Here is a 10342-nt window from a genome sequence, read left to right on the forward strand (position 1 = left end):
AAGCCAGTGAAGAAGGAACCATGAGAACTTCTGCTAAACTTTATATAGCTCAGGAAGTATCTAGGCCACATATGTTCAACTCCTTCCAAATTTTTTCCAGAAAATCAAGGACTTTAATAAATAACCTTAATTTAGATTTCCTTCTTCAGGTTTTGGGATTAATATCAAATGGCAACAGGTTGCTGAGTTTTTTTCCTTTTATTTTTCTTTCAATTAAACAAGTATATACTTATATGCCAAATGCTGAGAATACAAAGGCAAAAGTAAAGCAGCTCCTGCTCTCAGGAAGCTTACATTCTTTTGAAAGCCCTTACTCTCAGGAAGCCTACATTCTTTTGAAAGATACATGTACACACTGAGAAGTAACAGGTCATTTGAAGTGAGAGAGTATTAACAACTGGAGATCAGGAAGTTTGCACTACACAAGTGTTACCTAAACTGAGGGTTGGAGGGAATTATAAGAAGTGACTAATTCATTTAATTTGTCAATTTTTGGTTGGTTCCTAGCTTCAAAGCAAAATTGTTGAGCCTTGTTTGTACAAGTAGATTTGATTTTTAGAAAATCCATAAAAATATGGATTTATAAATTGCCATACTGGGAATTCATTAAGGATTTCCAGTAGTAAAACTTACAAATACATTTAAAATGTACAATTCATTAAAAAAAAATGTGTACAGATAAGCAAGCATCTCTAGTAACTTTTAGCAAAAATGAGCACCTTAATTGAAGTAATTGGAGGGTTTCTAACTTCTTGTTTACATAGAGTCTCTGCTGTACATTGAGACTTATGTCTGGAACTAACCTGTGGTTCAATGTTACCAGCTTCTATAATCTGCAAGCTACATGGGCATTGAGTTGCCAATTACATGGAATTTAAATGAAAATTTAACATCTGCTTAAATTTTTATATTAATAAGAGCCATCCTACATAGCAAAAAATATCTTAGTTATTCTCAAAACTGTTCCTAAAATACTTAGCTTGGGGGCCTCTCTTCTGGTTGGTTTAGAATTTTAAAGCACATAGGTTTATTATCATATGGCAAACATGCTCCAGCTATTAAAAAATAAAAGACATTTTAAATAAAAGCAAACCAGCTGCAATTTTGTAACTTTTCCCAAAGTTCACTCTTGCTCCATTTTAAACAGCTCTTATATTTAACTATGGCACTGCCTGCTTTTACAACAGTATCTCTTTGGTTTTTAAGTAAACCATTATAACTGAAGCATTCTCACAATTCAAGTGACAGAAGAAAAAGGCTCAGTAGGAGTCAAAAACCTCAGTGACTTAAACCTAAAGCAGAGAAATGTAGAAAGAACATTGTCATGGAAATATAGAAAAAACATTGGATTTGGAGTTAGAAGACCAATGTTCTGTTCTGTTCCTTACCTGCATGACCTTGGAGAAATTATCTCCACAGAGATCTCAGTGGACCTCTTAACTGTAAACTGAGAGGGTTGACTAGATAGTTTCTTAAAGTTGTTTCTAGGTTGAAAACTATGCCCCTTATGAAGGAGTCACATGTCAATGAAAGAGCTAGACACAAAATGCACCATTAAAAAACACTAATTGAGTTTCTGTGTTGGATAATGGAATTTGGATTCCCCTCAATGGGATTGTCAGAATACCATTTTTAATCATTTGCTTATTTTGCCTTGAAAATTTCTCTGGATGATTCATTTTTTTTTTTTTTTTTTAAATTCTGGTCAGTAGCATTTTAATTAGTTTTACCCATGTTTACCACAAATCACTCTATAGTAGTCATTATTTATCTTTGGATTAATATCAAAGAGAAGTATATCTCATATACCCAAGAAGAATCCCACTCATCTATTGGTGGCAAGTAAAATGAAGTTCTTACCAAAAATATTGTCATGGAAATAGAATAAGAACCAGAGATGTAGACTATTCAATTGCTATTACATTGCTGCCTACTTTTCACATGCAAATATCCTTATTTTTGTGTAGGGTCTTTGAGCCAGGGCCAATTAACTATACCAAAATATTTTCTCAACCACCTCTCCATCATGCATAACATTTAAACACAGAAGTTAAATCTCCCACCTCATTGATCCACATTGAAGTAGGAATTGAAGCATGGTTTTCAAGTGTGTCTTGGCTGAACACACTATTTAGCTGCGAATTGTTCAGTTGTTACAGTCATGTCCAACTATAACACATTTAGAGTTTTCTTGGAAAAGATTGTAGAGTGGTCTGCCATTTCCTTCAACTAATTTTACAGATGAAAAAACAGACAAACAGGATTAAGTTACTTGCCCAGCATCACACAACTAGTAAGTGTCTAAGGCCACCTTTGAGCTCAGATTTCCTGACTCCTGGACTAGTTCTGTATCCATTGAATCACCTAGCTGCCCTATTTAGTAGACAAAAGCCATAACAAATTCTCGTTCTATTATCATTTATTTTACTTTTCCACTAACACCTTTCCTTCCTTTACCAGCCTCCTCCCCAAGATAGCAAGCAATCTAGTATAGATTAAGTATCTGTAATTCTTTTGAACATATTTTCATATTTGTCATGTTGTGCAAGAAAAATCAGAATAAAAGGGAAAAAAAAAAACAAACAAGAGAAAATACTGTGCTTCAATCCACATTCAGAATCTATAGAGCTCTCTCTGAATGCAGATAGCATTTTCCATTCTGAGTCTACTGGAAATACCTTGAATCATTGATGAGAAGAGCCACATCCATCACAGTTGATTATCACATAATCTTGTTGTTACTGTATACAACGTTCTTTTGCTTCTGTTCACTTCACTTAGCATCAGTTCATGTAAGTCTTTTTAGGTTTTTCTTAAATCAGTCAGGTCATCATTTCTTATAGAACAATAATATTATATCATATTCATATACCATAATTTATTCAGCTATTCTCCAATTGATGGGCATCCACTCAATTTCTTGTTCCTTGCCACTACAAAAAAATGCTTTTCCCTCTTTTATGATATCTGTAGGATACAGACCTAGTAATAGATCAAAGGGTATGCACAATTTTATAGTCCTTTGGGTATAGTTCCAAATTACTCTCTAGAATGTTTGGATCATTTCATAACTCCACCAACAATGTATTTCCATAAATACCTTTAGAATATTGATTCCCATTAGATTATTACCATTAGAAAAATTGTTAAATGTCTCTTTTGAATTTATCAGGCAGGCAGATGCTGCCCAGCCATGAATACATTGGACCATATAATTGTTTCAAGGGTCAGAAGAACAAATTTGATTTCTCTGAATCCAAACTCTGCCCAAAGATGCACTAATATATGTCATCATAACTTTGTGCAGGATTTTGAAATGGTGATAGAAGTCATGTGGTGCAATAGAAAGAGCACTAGATTTGGGGTGAGAGGAGCTTGTTTCAAATCCTAGATCTGAAAAAAATAGGACTGCTTAATACCTGCATATTTTAATTCTTTGGCTTCTGTTTTCTTTTGTATAAAATGACAGAGTCAATCATTCTGATTATGACATTGGAGATGTGCAAGAAAAGTAAATTGTTCATAGTCATTCACTCACTACTTAAGCATATGTCTCAAAGATGTCAAAGATAGCAACAAAAGCCTAATATAATATCAAAATAATCATCGAAACACTTCATGGTAGCAAAGAACTAGAAACAATGGAAAGTCTATCAACAAGAAATAGCTGGGGAAAAAATGCTATTTAATGAAATATTACTGTAAAGTAAGAAATTACAAATAAGAAATTTGGAGAAACATGGGAAGATTTGCATGAACTAAAAACAGAGCAAAATAAGCAGAACCAAGAGAAAATAAACATAATAACTATGTCAGTGTAATCATGAAGGAAACTGAGCTCAATAATTGAAAAACTAGTGAAGTGTCCTGAAGAACAGATAAAATATATTTTCCTTCTCTATACAATTAGAGCAATCATATATATTGGCAGTTATGATTTCTATATCTCCAAATTAAATGTTTTCATTTCTGGTTTTTTGCTTTATAATTTTCTTTTTTTTTTTTTTTTTTCTGAGGCAATTAGGTAAAGTTGGGGTTGTTTTTGCTGAAGCAATTGGGGTCACACAGCCAGGAAGTGTTAAGTGTCTGAGGAAGAGTTAAGAGTCCCAGGTCCTCCTGACTTCAGGGTTAGTGCTTTATCCAATGTGCCACCTAGCTCCCCCAATAATTTTCTTTATCACAAGAGAGGGCTTAAACAGAGAATTTAAATCTCCCACCTCATTGATCCATATTGAAGTAGGAATTGAATCACGTGTCTTGGCTGAAGACACTATTTAGCTTGAATTGTTCAGTTGTTACAGTCATTTCCAACTGTAACACATTTAGGATTTTCTTGGAAAAGATTCTGTAATAATTTTCCTTATCACAAGAGAGGATTCAATTAGTGGTGAAAGAATAAGGATTGAAATAATATAAAATCCACAAAATGCATTTTTTAAAATAAATAATGGGGGCTGTATTAAATGGCTTCTAAGGTCCCTTCCAGCTCTAAAATTCAATGTTCCTGTGATTCTGATTTCTCTGTCTCTTGATTATCAGAAAAAAGAGCTAACTAGAAGACCATGGAGTTGTAGTCATAGAGCCATAGAAGCCCACAGAAGTCACATATTCTTAATTGGGAAAAGTGGCACCAAGGACAGGTAAACTCAAGGGACTTGAAGTTCTGAATCAGTGTCAAAGGAACCCAGCTAAATCTGATACTTCTTCCCAGGGCAGTATCCCCACAAAGGAGCCAATAGCCAGACAAAATAGGAAATGGGAATGACATCAACCTGCTTAGAATTTATTCATTTGATTATTTTCAAGATGGAAAAATGAATAAGAAAACAAGAAAAGATGGCCTAAACTTTAACAACAGAAATTATACCAGTAACCATTCAAGGGTTACTCATTCAAGGAGAGATTTTATCTTCCTGAGACTGAGGAAATTATGTTAACCTAGGCTTAGAAATAATTCCTCACTGATTTTATAAGGTAGAGTAGAAAGACGGTTTCATTTCATACATTGACTATACTGTTTATGCTGGAAAAGAGTCTAATCAGTGTGCTTGGGGAGCTAAATTGAAGCATGTCTTAATCTTCTGATCAAAACTTTTTGTAATCTCCATCTTTCCCCTCCTAAGGAAACTTTTGATTGCCACTAGAGATGCAAGATGGTATGATAAAAAGATGAAATCAAAGGAGTTTCAAGTGTGAATGGATAAATCCTTTTGTTTCTCTAAGTCTTAGTTCAAAGGATCATAGATTTTAATCTAGAAGAGAATTTAGAGGCCAAGTCAAGTAAAACTACACTTTTACAGATTAGGAAACTGAGTTAGAGAGTGACTTGCCGGAGTCACACAGCCAGTAAGAGTCTAAAATAGGTCTTCCTGACTCCAGATACAGTACTATACTGTATCCTGTAATGAGTAAAGCACTTTGATTATCTTAAATAACTATTTAAGAAGAAACTGTTATTCATAACCCATCTGTTTGCTTGTGAAAAAAAAAAATCCTCCAAGGTCCTTTGGATAAAATGTATTGGTGACAGGTGAGTTCTTCTTGCCCTAACATTGCATTGCTACACTACATTTTATCCTAAGACCTGGGAATTATAAGACACTGTTGGAGATAAGTCTGATAAAGGACTGAAGATTCAGGACTGATCATTATATACAGCAACAGTAAGATTATACGATGATCAATTCTGATGGACGGGGCTCTTGTCAACAATGAGATGATGATTCAGGCTAGTTCCAATGGTCTTGTGATGAAGAGAGTCATCTGCACCCAGAGAGGGGACAATGGGAACTGAATGTAGGCCACAAAATAATATTTTTACTCTTTTTGTTGTTGTTTGCTTGCATTTTGTTTTCTTTCTCATTTTTTCCCTTTTTGATCTGATTTTTATTGTGCAGCATGACCTTTTGGAAATATGTATAGAAAAACTGGATCACTTATTATTTAGGGGAGGGAGTGAGGAGAAGGAAGGGAAAAATTAGAACACAAGGTTTTATAAGGGTGAATGTTGAAAATTATCAATCAATCAATCTATCTATATTAAAAATAAAGTTTTAATTAAAAAAAAAAGAAATAAAACACCTCAGTTCAACCAATGATATAGGGAACTATCTTACCAATGGGATTCTGTTCTTAGTAGTCTTAAGACTGCAAGCATTAGAAGTCAAAGGACATTAAGGGGGCTGACTTCCACTTATTTTCAGCTCTGAAACTCCTATTAGCCATGCAAAGTTTTCTTATAACTTGGCTCTCTTGATCAAGATGCTTTCTTGAAATGTCCCCAACAAACTGAAGTCTTTCCTTCCCTCATACAGCATACCTACAGGCTCATTATTTTCTTTGCCAATCAGTTCTTACAGGTTTTCAAAGGAAAAACTGTCCATTTTGCCCGGGAAGTGAGTGTTACAAAAAATAAACAAAAAAAACCAGTTTCAACAACAGAGTCTTTGAAAAACATAAGATGCTTCATGTGAGATAGGCTACAAAACTTGCAAAGCAACATTTTGCTGTCAGCTATAACAAAAATGTGAGGCTTTTTTAGTTTTAACAAAATTCCTTCAACCTTCCATGTTTTATTCCATATGCTAGTGAATGCTTTCTTTTTCCTATTTCCCCTGCCCTACAACAGAAGTTCTGACAGATAAAAGTGTTTCTTAAAAAGTAATTTCTGGGTCTGACTAAATATTTACTTCAGTTGATGAGGTTCTTCCAAAACACCCATTTTCTGACAAATTCCCCCTGGATTTTATCCAAGGTTTAGAAGTTATTAGATTTATTGTGGCACACTCATCAGTGAATTTTCCTATCACCTCTCTTCAAGAACTGGTAGGTTTTCTAGGTTAATGCTATTAATTGTCAACTCACCTCACATCATCCCTGCAAAACTGGCTCCTGATTAGCCGGGATTAAGAGGGATGATTTGTAACAGTTTAGTGCTGCAGAACATATTCCAAGTGTCATTAGAATTGTTGCTGGCAGAACTGATATGCATGAATGGCACTTAAAATAAAGATATTATGTTAACTCCAAAAAAGGTGGGGGGCAGTTAAATGGCACAGTGGATAGAGCACCAGCCCTGAAGTCAGGAGGACCTGAGTTCAAATCTGGTCTCCGACACTTAACACTTCCTAACTGTGTGATCCTGGGCAAGTCACTTAACCCCAATTGATTCAGAAGAAAAAAAAAAATTAGCTGTGAGAATACTGAGTCTAGATTATATGTGAATGGAGCCAAGGGACTTCAGTTTGATGGGGACATACTTTTATTTCAGATTGTTAAGGACATACTTCAAGAGAGGTTCTTAATCAAAAAGTTATAAATTATCACTATCACCTTCCCCTACAAGTGGGAGTTTACAGTTTTTTACAGTTTACCAACTGTAAAAAATAATAATAAAAAATCAGAATTCAGTTGCCCAAAGTACAGGATGAGTCAGAAAGAAGGAAACAGAACAAGAAAGCAAGTTTCCTGGATGCTTGACCTAGTTTTCTGATGAGGTTGAGCAAGGCAGAAAACCCTTCTTCCGGTAAGAGATGAGACTTGATTTTTTATTTTTTTATTTTTAAAAGGATGATAATAACCAGTTACATTTATCCAGTACTAATATTTGCTAAACATCTTCCTTCCTTCAGATTTGGGAAGCCAGTAGAGCAAATTTTCCTATTTTATATATGAGAAAACAAGATTAAAGAGGGGAATTCATAATTGATTAATAAATCAAGTCAGGACTGTAGGCCAGAGTTTCTGATGTCAAGTTCAGCACTAGAACTTTTTCACTGTCTCTTCAAAAGTGAAATGAATCTTATAATCAGCCTGTCAAAAACCATTGCATTCTTCACCTGCAGGTTGACAAGACTGAGAGTGCAGTCCCTTGCTGTCAATGTCCCCTCACTGTCCAGGGAAAGGCTCAGTCCAGTAACTAAAGGGATCAGTCTGACTGCATTAGATTTTCAGGTTTTTCTTCGGAGTAATCTGCACAACCAGGCATTCCCAAAACAAACCCAGCATCCCTTGGGAAAGGAAGTAGTATTGTCTGTCATAGGAAGAGATGCTATTAAACATTCCCACCTTCTCCTCCCTTCCTGCCCTCACAGTTGTGCTGGCTGGTGAGGTTTCTCTCCTTCCTTGACTTAATTCTTCAGCTACACTAGATCAATCTCCCTGCTGTGCTTGCAAAACCACTGCCCTCTGCTGTCCAGATGGCAAATACACATTGAGATGGATGGCTTTATATATGTTGCAGAATATTTTTCCATTTCCTGAAGTTGTGTACAGAGTCAGAGACAAAGCAGAGGTGTCAAACTCAAGGCTCTGTGGTTGCAAGCAGTTGCATACTCCAAGTGCTACCTGAATTGGATTAAAATCCAATTGAGAAATGTTTAACAACCAAAAAAAATGCATTATGTCAATTGACTTGAGGTTTTCTAAGTCAATATGCAGTCTGTGGGAAATAATTTCAATTTGAGTTTGACACTCCTATAACTCATTCCCTTTATTTTCACAGGCAGGAAGACTGACAGAGATTTAATAGTGAGGTCTTGTAGAAGGCCAATATTGAATAAGTCCATGAACAGCAAGAATTCGATCCAGGTCTTACTTGAGACCTACTCTTTGTTAGGGCGAACTATTCAAACTATATGGGCTCTCAGACCTGTGAAGGGGGAAGGAATTTGTGACCAAAGAAGAACTAGAAATCATTATTGATCACAAAATAGAAAATTTTGATTATATCAAATTAAAAAGCCTTTGTACAAACAAAGCTAATGCAAACAAGATTAGAAGGGAAGCAACAAACTGGGAAAACATTTTCACAGTTAAAGGTTCTGATAAAGGACTCATTTCCAAAATATATAGAGAATTGACTCTATAAGAAATCAATCCATTCTCCAATTGATAAATGGTCCAAAGGATATGAACAGACAATTTTAGGATGATAAAATTGAAACTATTTCTAACCATATGAAAAATGCTCCAAATCATTATTAATCTGAGAAATGCAAATTAAGACAACTCTGAGATACCACTACACACCTGTCAGACTGGCTAGAATGACAGGGAAAGATAATGCTGAATGTTGGAGGGGATGTGGGAAAATTGGGACACTGATGCATTGTTGGTGGAATTGTGAGCAAATTCTGGAGGGCAATTTGGAATTATGTTCAAAAAGTTACCCAACTGAACATACCCTTTGATCCTGCAGTGTTACTATTGGGCTTATATCCCAAAGAGATCTTAAAGAAGGGAAAGGGACCTGTATATGCAAAAATGTTTGTGGCAGCCCTCTTTGTAGTGGCTAGAAACTGGAAATTGAATGGATGCCCATCAGTTGGAGAATGGTGAGTAAATTGTGGTATGTGAATGTTATGGAATATTATTGTTCTGTAAGAAATGACCAGCAGGATGATTTCAGAAAGTCCTGGAAAGACTTACATGAACTGATGCTGAGTGAAATGAACAGGACCAGGAGATAATTATATACTTCAACAAACAATACTATATGATGATCAATTCTGATGGACGTGGCTCTCTTCAACAATGAGATGAACCAAATCAATTCCAATTGTTCAATAATGAAGAGAATCAGCTACACCCAGCCAAAGAACTATGGGAAATGAGTATGAATCACAACATAGCATTTCCACTCCCTCTCCTTTTGTCCGCTTGCATTTTTGATTTTTTTCTCAGGTTATTTTAACCTTAGGTTTAAGTCTGATTTTTCTTGTACAGTAAAATAACTGTATGGATATGTATACATATATTGTATTTAACATATACTTTAACATATTTAACATGTATGAGTCTACCTGCCATCTAGGGGAGGGGGTGGGAGGAAGGAGGGGAAAAGTTGCAACAGAAGGTTTTGCAAGGGTCTGAAAAATTACCCATACATATATCTTGTAAATAAAAAGCTGTAATAAAAAAAAAAAAACAAAAAAAGAATAAACAATCCAGGTAAATGTAAATGGAGAGAGATTTAAGTCCATCCTTCACTGTTTCTGCAAGAGAATACCCTCTGACACTAATGCACTGTTAGTGGAGTTGTAAAATAATCATTCTGGAGAACAATTTGGAACTATGCCCAAAAGGCTATAAAACTGTGTATACCCTTCATCAGTCTCACTACTATATCTGTATCCCAAAGAGATCATAAAAGAGGGAAAAGGACCCACATGTGCAAAAATGTAGCAGCCCTTTTTGTAGGAACAAGGAACTGGAAATTGAATGGATTTCCATTAGTTGGAAATGGCTGAATAAGTTATGGTATATGAATGTAATGGAATATTATTGTTATATATGAAATGATGAGCAGGCTAATTTCAGAAAAGCCTAGAAAGACATGGAC

This window comes from Sarcophilus harrisii, chromosome 2 (assembly GCF_902635505.1).
Source record: "Sarcophilus harrisii chromosome 2, mSarHar1.11, whole genome shotgun sequence".
NCBI classification, from domain to species: domain Eukaryota; kingdom Metazoa; phylum Chordata; class Mammalia; order Dasyuromorphia; family Dasyuridae; genus Sarcophilus; species Sarcophilus harrisii.